This window comes from Erigeron canadensis, chromosome 1 (assembly GCF_010389155.1).
Source record: "Erigeron canadensis isolate Cc75 chromosome 1, C_canadensis_v1, whole genome shotgun sequence".
Classification (NCBI taxonomy): Eukaryota; Viridiplantae; Streptophyta; class Magnoliopsida; order Asterales; family Asteraceae; genus Erigeron; species Erigeron canadensis.
The window spans coordinates 1,469,069-1,485,414 of NC_057761.1; positions in this window are offsets into that span (position 1 = coordinate 1,469,069).

Genomic DNA, 16,346 nt, shown 5'->3' on the forward strand with positions numbered 1-16,346 from the left:
CACCCATATAATTATAATTTATAATTTATCGAACGGTTTTTAAGATAAAAGATTTTGAATAAATTAGAGGAATGAAATAATTTATGGAAGAGAGAGAAAAAAATGAGTGATTAAAATTTAAAAAAAGAGATGAAAATGAGAGATTGAAATTTCCTCTAAGAGTATTATAGTCGAAAAGTTGAAAAATTTGGCGGAAATAAATGCTTTGTAATGTAGTTTTATATAATGACAATGTAAAATTAAAAATAGATAAAACATGTTTATCTAATGTAATAAAATGAAAAGCTCAAAAATATATTATCCTGTGTATCTAATAAAACAATATGACAATTACAATAAAGTTTATATTACAAAGGCTAAGATTGATTATTATTACCCGATCTAACTCAAAATAAGTGTTCATAGCAAAAATGACATGCAATATAAAAGTATTAGTACATGTCATTCGATGACAATTTTACTGTGAAATACCTTTTGCAAAGATCTGTAATATATTTATGTGCAACAATTATTGACGATATTATGATTAAAATAAAAGAAATTGCATAATAGAATTAATTTAAAATGTTATTTTATAACCATTAATTATGTTATTATGAAAACTTAATATATTTATCTCGCATATTACGTGAAAAAATAATTTAGTTATAATTTTATATGACATATTTGTATCAATATTTAGTATACAGATGTGTTACATTTATCGAATTTTATGATACAAGTATTACCACTCTTCTCTTTATTATTATTATTATTATTATTATTATTGTTATTATTATTATATTTGGTTGTTACACAATACATGCCCCACCCAACTTCAATGTATTTTATGTTTTTTTTTTCTTCTTTACATTTATATTTGCTTTTGCTAATATCGTGAAATTATAAACGTTATTGAGCGTGTATGCAAGTTACATGTACACTGACGCACGTGATAATTTTTACAATCGACTTATAACACGGTAGAATAATTGAGTTGAATTTAATTTTAATGCAACATATATAATGGGAGAGAAGTAAAAAGAAGCCATTAAAACTCAAAGCTTTAATTAGGGGAGTGATATTCGTTTCGTACACCATCTACAATTAAAGTACAAAATTTATAGCGCAATGTACAACTGTGTCATACTTCCTCTCTCTTTTTGTAGCAATACGATTTTGGGGCCAAAAAGATGCCCTCGACCATTCTATCCTCAAGCTTTAACATGCCTAAGACCGTGGGATCAATACTATCTAGGAGTGGCTGTCCTAGAACAACCGAGTCTGTGTCGGTGTCTGTATTTAAAGCAGTTGTTCGAATTCCTTATGATATGCAAGTGAAACAAGTTCTTGCTAATTATAAAAAAGGAGCCCTGAATGATTTGAAATCTGAGTTCTTCTACTTCATTTTTATTTACTTATTTAATTTAATATGAATATTTTTCCCTTTCTTTTTTTATTCCTTAAAGAGAAAAGATAAAACTAAATTAAACCGGTTTTTTAATCCAAACTTAAGATTTAAGTTTGAAACTCATTTTATTAACTTCTTTTGATTAACCAACCTGGAAAATGGAATAGATCTACGAGAAATCTTATCCGCGTCGACAATAGGTCTGAAAAGGTATCTAAAAATAAAAACTTTAGATATATGTACCGTGTGGTAAGGATCGATACAATGTTTTAGTAAAAAGTGAAGGCTTTAAATTGGCTACATTATAAGAGATCCAAATTTTTCATTTTTCGTCATGTCATTAAGTCTAAAAAGAAGGTTTAAAAAAATTACAAGATATGATCTATCTGAATCTAAAGTTTCAATTTCAACAACTAAAAAGGGGAATTTCCTAATACATAGAAAAAAGAAAAATGAAGCGCAAGCTCCCGAAGTAGATGGAATCACGAATCCGATTATTGCAATTGCTCAGGATACCCTTTTTTAGTTTCTAGGTTAGCCGAAAGATGGGTTATCGATTCAAGGACGTAAGGTGACCCTGCTTTTTCAGGGTAAGAAGGGGTAGAGAAAATGCCCCGAGCCAATGTTCGAGTAGCAGGCGTCAGTTTCTAGCTCTAAACTCATAATGGCCAGGATGATTTTACATTACATTCAATAGAAATTGAATGGGAAATTCTAACTTACATCAACAAACAACAAGTAAAGGAAGAAAGAAAGTTATGGGGGAAAAGTAAGAAAGTCCGCATATTTTGACCAATTCAAAGTGAAAAATGGGGTTGCTCCCTCGGTAAAACTGGGATAAAGTTGAGCCAAAAGATCTCGATTCAAGATAAATTCATGAGGCACAGAAATTGTTGTTAATAGTTAAACTTGGCTATAAATATATCACTTCCCCTCTAATTAACGTGGTGGTGAACTTGTGATGAACCCCAACACAAGTCACATGGCAAGAAGCCATATGCAATTGTCAAGACTCAAGACACCCTACATGGATTACATCCATATGTTACGTATATTAGGGGAGTGATATTTATACAAGTTTTAACCATCTACAACTAAAGTACAAAACTTATAGCGCAGTGTACAAGTGTCATGTGGAAATTGTTGTTAATAATTAAATTTGGTTGTAATTTGTAAAAATATCACTTCCCCTTTAATTAACGTGGTGGTGAACTTGTGATGGACACCAACGACACAAATCACATTGCAAGAAGCCATATGCAATTGTCAAGACTCAAGACACGCTACATGGTAGGGGTGAGCAAAAACCAAACCGGAAAACCAAAAACTGAAAAAACCCGACAAAACCGAACCGAAAAAACTGAAAATCGAACAAAATCCATTGGTTTGGTTTTTGTTTTCCAAAAACCGAACGGATCAGTTCGGGTTTTGGTTTTATATGCCAAAAAACCGATCAAAACCAAACCAAACCGAACTTATTATATTTAAATTTATTTTATATTTATGTCATATTACATTTATATTTATTATTTATAATTTGTAAATATGTTAATATATTTAAACTTTTTGTCTTTTTAGTGTACAAATCTATATAAATTGTATGTTTTATATGAAAACATACAATAAAATCAATTCGTTTTATAAAAGTTATATCAATTTTAACACCTAAAAAACCATAATTAGTTAAACAAAAAAAAAATATCTCTATATTTTAGTTTCTATATCATAGTTTTTTTTTTGTTAACAATTGAAAATTAAATTTATAACATTATAAACAAAAAAGAACAAAAACTGAAACCGATCCAAACCGAAAAAAAAACCCGAACCGAATAAAAACCGAATCCAATGGTTTTGGTTTTCTAAAAACGGAAATGATCGGTTCAGGTTTCGGTTTTAGCAAAAAACCGACCCATACTCACCCTTAGTAGAAACTATTACAAAGGCATGAGAAGCTTTTCAAAACATGTCTGTAATTTATGAAAAAAATAATATTACTTTTCTATATAAAAAAATTTGACATATAATCTCAATATATATATATATATATAAAGGTAAATATTAAAATAATAAATAACAAAACAGGTTAAAAATTTCAGGTCAGAAATTTCAAACGTAACCCGCAACCTGTCAATCCATGACCCAACTCATATGATCTGATAAGCAAATATATATAAATATATAACGGAATAAATCAACCAATATATATATAACTCTATCATTGATGGGTACGCTGAAAACAAAAAGTACCAAAAAAAGAACAAAATTCGAGGGTATTATTAGAACTTGACACAAAGTTAATAAACTTAGTGTCCCACCCAACATCAGTTAGCATCTCACAAAACTTTAAATCATCCTTTTATTTTAGATGTGAAGTTAGGTTAGATTAGATATGTAGAAAATGAGAATGGGGCGTATGGATAAGTAAATTGTGAAGTATAAGATATTATATATAAATCAAATATTTTTAAGATATCGGGTTGGCGGGTCGACCTGATAACCCAACAACCTAATCCAGACCCAACCCAAAAAAATTCAGGTTAACGAGTTGATGGGTTAACGGGTCAAAAATCCCCAACTCTTACCTGACTTTTTTCAAGTTGAGTTTCGGATTGGATCGAGATTCTCAACCCCTATTACTACTATTGGGATAGCAGGCAGAAAAAATGAATTAAATGACTTTTACTTTTTTTTTTTGTTGTTTACGATAGATGCAGGTGCTATATCAAGATTCCACTCAACTAGCCGATGTGGATCAATGTGGGACCGTTTCACTTGTTGGTAGGTATAAACCCACTCATTCTTTTTCGATCTACTTTTTCACTTTTAGAAACTTCAAAGAAAATTTTTTTTTTTTGCTTTTACATTTCTTTTATATATTTTTCAAAGAGTTTAATAATTGATAATGTAAACAACTAAATGAGACCCCCAATCGGATGTATATTTACAATGTTTGGCCCTCACTTTTTTTTAACGACTGAATTACTATATCTATACTCCATTAATAAGCAAACTACCCCACCCTCCTTTTAACACCTCTACTTTTAAAATGTCTTTTATGCCCTCTTAATTTACACTACCCTATTTTTTTCTCCATCACGCTCATTACACACACACATACGTTCAGCCGATTTCCGATTTTCTCTCCCTCTCTCGTTCTCTGATTTTCTCCCCTCATAAACACCATCCACCACCACCTCAAATACCACCATCCACCGCCGCAATCCACCTTCTATGTACGCTATCCCCCATAAACACCATCCACCACCACCCCAAAAACCACCCTCCACTGCCGCCGGCTTATTTTTTTTTTCTTTTTCATCGCCGCCGCCCCACAAATCACCGGCGTTTTTTTCTTATTCCCCGCTGCATCGCGCGGGTACAACGCTAGTTATATTAATAAACAAACTACTCTCTCTTATTTTCAACTCTCTATCTTAAAATACCCAAAATATCTTTAATTTTTCAACACATTCCTAACTAACACACTAAATCTCTATACTATATTAATAAACAAACTATCATCCCTATTTTCAACTCTCTACTTTTAAAATACCCAAAATACCTTTAATTTTTAACATATTCCTAACTCACACACTTAATCTACCCAATATATCCCTAAAATATTTTACAATCGTATTTGTCCAAACTATCTATCTCCGTTATTAATTAATTTGATATTTATACCTAATATTTCTATAATATCCTTAATAAAGTTATTTACAAAAGATACATCTTTTAACCATAAAATAACTACACTACCATGTATGTTAATTACTTTTAGATTAATAATCACATAATTACCACCACCACTACTAGCACCAACCGTTGCCGCCACTGTCGCCGCATTGTGCAAGTACCCATCTCGTATAAAATAAAAATTTCGGCAAGACACCGAAAACTATAAAGATTACATCAAATAACTCGGGCTAACTTGTCACAGAGTCCATAAAAAAAAATTTGGCCCTCACTTAATCGTTATGGCTATGAGGTTTTTGTGGTTTAACCACAAAACCTTGTATTATATACTTTACACTCATGTTGGTCATGAGCGGTAGTAAACTAATTAACTATTTTTATAAATATTATAATTAAACTTATGGGTTTTGATATTGATATTCTCATTAAAATGTCATTTCAAGGTTTATAAACTGTGTAACATGGTTACATAAGTTAGATGTTTGATAATTAGAGACAAATGTACAACTTAATAAGTATGTAATAATATTTTCATTTGTTTTTTGGAAGGCAAAGTATGTGATAATACTTTAGTAACATTTTTTAAAACTGTTCGTATCAGACTTGTACATGATTATCTAGATTCAATATATTGTCCAAATTAAATAGGATCTCTATAATAAATAAAAAACAATTGTCTTTCAAAAGTATTTTTAAAAAAGTGTAATGTGGAAAGTCTACATTTTTTATAATGTCATAAATAATTTATAATATTTTTAATTAAAGATAGCTCACTAAATGCTTATTTAAAGTTTTTAATTTTTTTTATTACAAACAAAGAAATCCCTTTTATATAGTATAATATCTTTTTATATTTTGTTAATGTAATAGGTACTTTAACTTATAGAATACTGTGTTATTCAATTTACTATCTCCATATCGATTTATAATATATTTATAAAAAAAATTACATGCATATTTTTTAATTTTATAGTTTTAATTAAAAGGCCTGGGTTAAATCCGGGTAAATTCGCTAGTAATAGATAAAAAGAAAACAATTGCATTTTCAAATTTAGAAAAAGTAAATAATGATTGAAAAGCATCTTCTTTCAGTTAATTCTTACATATCAAAAAGAATGAAAAGGAAACACTCACGTTATTGTGTGTAACCTAGTTACACGTACACTCACTGATTCACGCACTTGAGTTGAAAATAATCGTAAAATATGTATCTTAGTTGAACTTTCTTTACTCAAGGTATAGAAGAATTAGACTATCTTTAATATTAAACTTTTTCATAAGTTTATAATCATGATATGTTATCAATTTATAAATTTGATTTTATAAATACATATTCACTTTGTAATAAACTTTTAAAAGTTTTATAAACACGTACATGTCAATGGAAAATTATTTTAAGAACCTAAAAATTACAGGAATTTTTATAAATTTTTTAAATCAAACTCAATAGCTAATTATTTAGAATATGGAGATTTATTTTTGATTGTTTTTTGAGCTACTTAGGTGTAATTTTAAAATTTACAATTATGTAGAGATATAGATAATCATCAGTTATACAATTATGTGGAAACATAAATTCTATGATCATATGTGCATGGATAGTGTTATAAGCACATGTATGTAAGTCGATTATATGAATGCAAGTATTTTGTAAATAAATATTTTCATGAAATAGGTGGTGATCAAATGTATAAAAATAGTCATATAAACATTTGTAAATAATTATATAATTATATAAACATGAATAAACAATCATACAATAAATAAGTTTAATATAAAAAAAATCCTGAAAATTTCTAAAATATTTGGGTTCCTAATGTTACTTTCCCACAAGTACAATACATATTAATATATAAAAAGATTCATATATATGAACTTTTCTCAAACCTTATTATACTATGAAAATTTACTTTATAATAAATCTTTTTTAACTATCTATATATATTTTCATGGAACCACCAAGGTTGATGCCCTTAAAAATAATACATTAAGACTTACAACTCTAGTTATTATCGTTTAATTCCGTTTATTCAATATGTTGTTTTGGAACCATCGAAATTAAAATATGAACAATTTTATAGAACGAAAGAACTATATTATTTGTTGATGAACTAAATTATAGAACAATTTTATAGAACAATTTGTCTCTATAATATATCTAACTTTATTTTAGATATATTCGGTTTACTTTTCGATATATCATCACCTTATCACCCACTGTTACTAAATCACTGACCCCAATTAATTGATGTTTAAACGTGGATGTTTTGTATCCATTCAGCAAAAACGTGTTGTAAATCCTCCCAAACATTAACCCATGTGGTTGGTAAAATATGACTTTGATGATTGATCAAGTCGGTCTTGAACTAGAGATTAACTCGTTAACCCAACAAAGTAACATGACTATAGAGGCCACAAGGACTACTACTCCATAATTGAAATTTTGCAATTGAAAAGTTACCTCGGCTCAAAATTTATACCGCAACAAACAAACATATAAATTGCACAAACATGAAACTATTCTAATTAAAATTACATAAAAAAGGAAGGATTTCTTAACTCATTCATCGTAGAAAAACTTATGTTTTTTTCTCCTATTAGTGTACGTACCAACAGAAAGAATTTTTTTATTTTTTTTAAATTTTTTTGTAAGGTTAGTTTCGATTCAGACGTGCTGGAGGCAATTTTAACCAACAAATCGCTGGACCTCCAACCTCTTCCTCATGAAAAATACCTTGAGATGAGAAACCCAAGACTCAAACCCGAGACCTTGGGGAGATTCACCTCTAGGGCCCACATAGTAGATTTAGAAAATACCCCTGGCCAACCCATCTAAATGGATCATATATTAAATATGTATTACAACAATTAAACAGACCACTTAGATTATAGTCGTTGAAAGTTTGTTTGACCTGGCCAACCATAAAATTAAAATAGGAATATAGGATCTTTTATTATAAATTTTTATTATATTAAATCACAGTTGTTCTAATAACTTATCGCTCAATCACAACTTTTAATTTTTTAATGTTGACTTTTGTTTTCAATTTTGACTTTAATTTACACTTTTTTGTTTTCCATTACAAATTTGCACTTTTTACCCAATAATTTTAATATAATAAATAAATAATAATAGCTTATATATATCCAATAGAATAATAGCTAATATTTATCCAATAAAATAATAACTAGTATATATCCAATAATATGTTTTATCATATAAATAAAATTACAAGTTCTTAAATGTTGACTTTTGTTTTCAATTTTGACTTTAATTTACACTTTTTTGTTTTCCATCAGAAATTTACACTTTTTACCCAATAATTTGAATATAATAAATAAATAATAATAGTTTATATATATCCAATAAAATAATAGCTAATATCTATCCAATAAAATAATAACTAATATATATCGTTCTATCATATATATATAAAGATAAATTAAATTTATTGTAAATATATTAAGATTTTAGTAGTGGTTGTATTTGAATTGAACACTCAGTATCTATTTATATCTTTAACTTTTACTTTATAAGCTTTTACGAGTTACATGTATTAATATTTAATATTAATAATGTCGTAAGTCTCGTGTCCAGTGTTGGACACGAGTCTAAAATATAGTATATAATATACCCTATAACAAAATCGATTTTCTAATCTGGTTATTATTATAGAAGATTAAACTATAATAACAATGCGACCTTTAAGAAGTAATAGTGACAAAATAATTATAATAAGATTAGGTGGTGTTTTTTGTGGTTTAGTCAATAGTTGATAATTTGAGATTTATCGTCTTTTACTTTTGAGCCTGTTTCAAAATAATGTTTTATTAAATTGAATTGTTAATGGTTTTAATTATGGATAATGGATGTGTTTTTTATATCATATGGCTGTATTTCGAAATTAATGATATACATTTTCAAGCAATGGTTCATATATCTACTTGGTCTTTATATTGTTTCAAGTTCAAACTTTCTAATTAAGTAGTCGAGAAAAAAATGAAAGAGTGATAGAGAGATATTGACATAAACTACACATGTAAAACTTACACATCTCCAACCCACTTCGTCTATATCTCCTCTTCTCCAAGGCGACGAATGGCAAGGACGAGGCTCTTCACGAGGTGACGACGAGTTGGCACTGGCCGTACAAATCAAATTATACAACCCAAGCTTAGCGTCTAGCTTGTCAAATGTCAACAATGGTGATTGTAATGACAATTTTACAATTTATGTTTGTCAAATAATATTTAATTATAATTATAACTGTATGTTATACTAACCAAATTATAACTTTATGAAAGTGATTTTGTTAGAGATTTTTCAAAGAAAGTGACATACCAATACCAAATTGAATCGATGGATTGAAAATATTTCATATGTTCCATTCAAATTAAAATCATTATATCAAATCAAATCAATGGTTTGACATACCAACATCAAAGTTGTGTTTTTCTTTGTTTTTAATATACCAGCAACGATTATATAGTCGAAACCAAGTAAAGATATATATGCCTAAAAAACTTTACTGATAATTGTTTAATAAGTCACAAACTGAAATGTTAAAGTGGTTGTGAAATTTCTAAAATAACAGAGAATGGGTGAAAGTTAAAAGCATATTGACACAAACAGTAATATTTTTTAACTTAAAAGCTCAATATAAACCTAAATAGATGACATTAATTTTCGACCTGGGCTTCATTGTTCCTGAATAAAATGATTCAGCTTAAAAGCTCAAGAAATAGGATTATAGTTTTTAAAATAGTTTAATAAATCTAAAAACCGCTGACACTAAATTATTAATGTATTGTATAAATGCTCACATCTTTAGTTACAATTGGTTATTATTTAGGAAAATGATAAATCTTTTTAAAAATTAGATTTAAAATCCTTTCAAAACTATAAAAATGTGACAAGCGGTATCCAATAATTCTTTTTGCTAAGTTTACCCTTTAAATTTCTAAATATCATCATTCTATGAATTAGGAGGATTACTAAAAGGATTTATCTTTTCTCATTAAACAATGCATGAAATCTGTTTTGAAAATTTAGTGGTTTTTTTTTTTTTTTTTGACTTATAGTTTGTTGGTATGCAAAACGGGCATGTTCGGTTTGATAGGCATAGTGTTTGCCACTTTGCCTATTTGGGGTATACTGTGTACATGTCTTGTGATCAAGGCTTCACCAAGGATCCATTTTATATATTAATATCCTCCCTTTTTATATACCTTTAACGCGTCATTAGCTAAGTATAACGTTCTCTTTGGAATATACGGTTTAAAAACTCTTAAAAACAAACACCTTTTGTAAGTAATCTTGACGTCATTAATAACGTCATTAAATACCTCTCTATTCTTCTTAATCATAAATATCTTTTAAAAAACCCTCATTTATTGTTTTTTCTCTTTCTAATCATTACATAAAACATTTTTTATAATTTATTTCATTAACAAAATATATCTCATAATAAATTTATTTTTCTTAATAATTTATAAATACGTTAATCTTTATATATGGTTATGTCAGTGATATTATTAATAAAAAAACTTATGTCTTTTATAAAAATCCAAAAATAAAATAAATAAAAATAAAATATTTCAAAAACAATAACGTATAATAACATAAATAAAAAAAGAAATATTTAAAAAACAATAACAAATATAATGACATTAAAATATCTAAGTGAAATATTTCTTTTTCAAATATATATTTCACTTACATATTTTAATGTCACTATATATGTTATTGTTTTTGAAATATTTATTTTTCAAATAAATACTTCACTTACATAATTTAATGTTATTATATTTGTTATTGTTTTTGAAATATTTCTTTTTTATTTAAGTTTTTATATGTTATTGTTTTTGAAATATTTCATTTTTATTTATTTTATTTTTGGACTTTTATAAAAAACATAAGAATTTTTATTAATAATATCATTAACACAACTATATATAAAGATTAACATATCTATAAACCATTAAGAAAAATAAATTTATTATGAGATATATTGTGTTAATGAAATAAACTATAAAAAATATTTTATGTAAATATGTAATGATTAGAAAGAGAAAAAACTAATAAATGAGGATTTTTTAAAGAGATATTTAATGATCAAAAATAATAGAGAGGTATTTAATGACATTATTAATTATTATATAGGGTTTTAAATAGTATATTGAGGTACATATAGCACGTGCCAATCAAACATTAAGATGGATCATGGGGGACACCTTGAAGTCAATAACAAAATAAATTTATGGGTTTAAAATTGACTTAAAGTCACAAGTTAAATGGTTTTTTTTTTATTCTTTTGTTGAATTCAACTTTTAAATTGAGACTTGCATTTCATCATCTAATAATGAGTATCTATTTAGACCATGATAATTAGTTATTTTAATATAATTTTGTTAAATTTATCTCTTTATAGACATTTGGAAAGAAAAAAGAAATAAAAAAATGTACAACGTTTGGTTTTCTTTAATGCTTAACAAGAGACTGTCTTACAAAAAATACTCTAAATTAAAATAAGAACAAACTAATTGAGTTGAATCAGGTGGTTGGAGTCTTTGCTTCTGGAGACAGAAATTAAGGGTTCGATCTTCATGCCCAATAAGAATCGAGATCACTTTTTATCTTTGATAGAACCTGAAAGCCATATTTTTAACTTAGGTTGGGATAAAAGTATTTACATCTCATCCATAGACCCAAAACCAGTTAAAAATGACACTAAGTGTTACTTATGAGTATTAAACTAAAAAATTATATATCCTGGAACTTAAAACAATTAATACTTCATGGTCGGCCAACATAGTAATAGATAAATTATGATAGAACGGTACCCGCGTAAATGTGGCGGTTTGATGATGCCAACGCCGATGGTGATGGTGGAAGCGGCGTCAAATGATATAGTATTGATGTAAAAATGTTTCATTTAAAGGGGTAGTTGAAAAATTTTATAATATAAAAGAGTGATGATATAATTTAACATTGAAGGTTGATGTGATTTAATATATTAAAGGTAGTATGGTTAATTCGTGTGTTCCAATTCATAATATATGGCTATATTTTTTTATAAAGTAATATATATATATATATAGAGAGAGAGAGGGACGGGGAGGGAGAGAGAGAGTATATATATATATATATATACTCCTTATTAAAAAGGATAACCCCTGTTGAAAGTTATAGGAGGAAAAAAGTCAGAAATACCCTCTATTAATACAATACACCATAAAAACAATACACCTCCACCCTAAGCAGATTTTACACCCAAATTAGCATATGCGGGTCTTTTAATTGAGAAGTTTGAACCATGGTATCCATCGCAACGCGCGGGTACCATACTAGTATATATATATATATATATATATATTTAATCCATTAAAAACAGATCGTTGAAGTAAATTGACTTCTAAAATTGTATGCTCGTTGAAAACAAGACATTTGAGGGAGTGGTTGGGTTTTTTTTAATCAAATACATAGTGCTCACTTTATTTGGTATTTGGTTTGATATTTCTTTACTAATGAGGTCACTGTATTTGATTATTACCTACTTTTTGGTAAAGTATGATATATTGTTACAAACATAAAACAAACTTATGTGAGATGTTATTATTCATTGTTATCGAACGTTATATACTTCATGTTAGAAAAAGCTAATAAGAAACTAAACAATAAAAAAAACCGCAATTGAATCCAGAAATAAATGTCTTATTCATTCTTATCCGACATTATATACTTGTCCAACACATGTTTCTATAAACATGGTCCTAATCTTATGCTAATTGGCTTATTTCCTTTCCTTTTTATTTTAATATGAAATATTCATTTGAAAACTAAAATTTCTATAAAAACTAGAAAATTGACCAAAACACACTATGATCTAAATTTAACACAATTTGTTTTAATTGTATTTTCAAAAACACAATGTGTTTTTATTGTGTAATCCAAAACCACATTGTGTTTTGGATAGCTCATTAAAATCAGAAAATTGTTCAAACACAATGTGATATGAATTTAACAAAATGTGTTTTCTAAAAAAAGAAAACACATTTTGTTAAATTTATATCACAGTGTGTTATACTAGTTTTATAGTTTTCACGAAAATTTTAGTTTTCAAATGATCACAACCCTTATTTTAGTTTATAGTTTATAATTTATAAATTGATTTATTTCAATTTGCCTACTTGCCCATCCCAATTCCGGCCTCTTCCTTGCTTGAAGTATTAATAAGTTTACATTTAACATTTTTTGTTATAATATTAAGAGAAGTGTTGAGAGAGATTGAGAGGAAATTCTATTAATCATCAATTAGGGTTACAATATAGCTTTGTATTTATAGGCTTCAGTAGAATGTTCTAGAGAATATGCCAAGACATAAATAAGGAAGTGAATATCCATACAATATTTAAATATTCATAATACTCCCTATTGGATATTCACAAGTTATTATACGCAAATATGGTGTTTGTTGCCTCATGAAAAACCTTACCAAGAAAAACCCAGTGGGATAAAAACTTGGTGAAGGAAAAAAGAGTGCAGCGTGTATAATACTGCCCCTCATTTGGATACCCGTCTTTAAAATATCGAATATCGATCTTGTATACAAAGTTACAAATGACTTAATAATCTGCTAATTTATTGCTCGATCAGGTTTAATGAAGATTGATTGTGTCACCGTTTACAGTTTATAATTTATAAATTGATTTATTTCAATTGGCCTACTTGCCCATCCCAATTCCCTTTGGCTTGAAGTATTAATAAGTTTACATTTAACATTTTTTGTTATAATATTGAGAGAAGAGTTGAGAGAGATTGAGAGGAAATTCTATTAATCATCAATTAGGATTACAATATAGTCTTATATTTATAGGTTACAATAGAATGTTTTAGAGAATATGCCAAGACATAAATAAGGAAGTGAATATCTATACAATAATAAAATATTCATAATACTCCTCTTTAGATATTCACAAGTTATTAGACGCAAATATGGTGTTTACTGCCTCATTAAAAACCTTACAAAGAATAACCCAGTGATATAAAACTCGGTGAAGAGAAAAAGAGTGCAGCGCGTATAATACTCCCCCTCATTTGAAAATCCGTATTCAGAATATCGAATATGGATCTTGTATACAAATGACTTAATAATCTGCCAATTTATTGCACAATCAGGTTTGATGATGATTGACTGTGTCACCGTTTTGTTAATCATATATTGAGATTGAATCTATCACCGTCTAAGCTTGATCTATATACATCACACTATTGATCTTCAAATGATACCATTGAATATTTCTTGCCAATATCGCGAACACATTCTTATTGGGCATCTTCATTATCGATCTTTGACCATGATCATCTTCGTAGTTTGATGATTGCTTAATCTCTACAATTTGTAATGTCACCGTGTGTGAAAAACTAAATTGTTTGTGACTGTCCTTAGAGCGGATAAGACAAATATCTAACATCAACATATTCAGTCATCTTTTAAGTGAACTCTTTTGATCAAATAATCTGATATCGCATGTAACGAAGTATGTCTTTAGATTCATCCAGTGATAACTTGTTGTTTCGGAGCCATGTATTGCTAACACATTTATAGAAAAATGTGATACCGGGGATATGTAGTACTATTTGTAGTACTGTAAAATGCATCAAAATCCCATTTGCGGTTCGAAACCCATAATAGCTTAATGCGCAAGCCTTGCCAATATTGAGGCTCTTTGACCTTTCGTTAATATATTTTCATAAATAAACAAAGCCTTATTCAATAAATGCTCGATTTCCGAGATAATACAACTTTAAGTTGTAGTATATCCAGCTTTTCATGAGATTCAGTTATATGAATTTGGACCATCCATTCTTTATTTATCTTATTAATCTTCCCTTGGATGTCCACTTGCAATATTACGCTTTGTTAAAGTCTTACTAGGTAAACCCAATGAGGCAAAAGCCTAGTGAAGTGCAAAGAGTACATAACGATGTCAATACGCAATTGATGATATTGCATGCGAACAATTATCTGCCATACACATATCTTGTTTGGCCATATAATGACATAATAATTTCAAAATAAATATTGTTCATAAGAACCATTCATATATATGTTGATCATTAAAAATATGATACATGGTCCAAGCAGTTTATATCCATGTGAAAGTTTAAGCCATTTGTGGGCTCTAATGATAACAAAGAGATACAAATAAATATTTGTATATCACGGTATTCAAATTTACCGATAATATTATCAACAATGAGAGAAATATATCTAGGCCTTTTCGAAAATCTATTTTAGCATTAAGTGTGTCATATATGTCAATATAACAATTTCTCATTTCGCTTTAGCACAAAGACCAACTTATATAATGAAGCTATACATTCTTATGTATGGATGTTAGGTCGAAAATCGACCAAGTATAATTTGTAAAGAAATATTGAAGCTTAGAAGAAATACTTGTACAGAAATTCTGAGACGTCCCTCAGAATTAGTTCTTCTGAAGTCTCACCTCAGATCAAGATCAACATATCTGAAAATGTTCAAACTGAAGTCAAAGACTGAAGAAGAAGATCATCTCAGAAGCAGAGCTCAGAGAGGATCTTACCTGATTGAAGATCTGAAGGCTCTCAGTGAAAAAGTATTTACAACACTTTTTCACTGATTACGAGGAAAGTTTTTTTGCAACCTTAAACTACCTTTACGCGGTTAATAACTTTAAACCTGGGATCGGGATAGTTTTGACAAAAGGTTGGGAATAAAGTATGTCAAGTCACATCAAAGAAACTTACATACTTTATTTGTACGACAGATTGCCATGTCATCAGACATATCTGCCTATAAATATAAGACTTCTCACACTTGCAAAATTGCTGGGAATTTTGGCAATTGCAACGTGTGATATTACTCTAAGTATTCTTACAAGTAATTCCTTGTCGCATAGATCATTTGTATTTCTAGGGTTGTTTAGATATTTTCACAAGTGTGATTATCTTTGTTCCGCAACAACTCTTGTATTTTGTTTATAGAAATAAATAAAATACATTGAAAAATACATATCGACTCATTGCCATAATACTTGAATATAATTAGTATATATATAGTTTCAAGCACTTGTTCATTATTGTTCATATCCATATCTGGATCGTGGTTCGTAACTAGTCTTTATCTAGATTCGAACCACTTGCCAGTCGGGTTACTTGATATACTTGTGTTTATTGTTAACCTATTTTATATCTTGTTATATCTTGTTCTCGTTG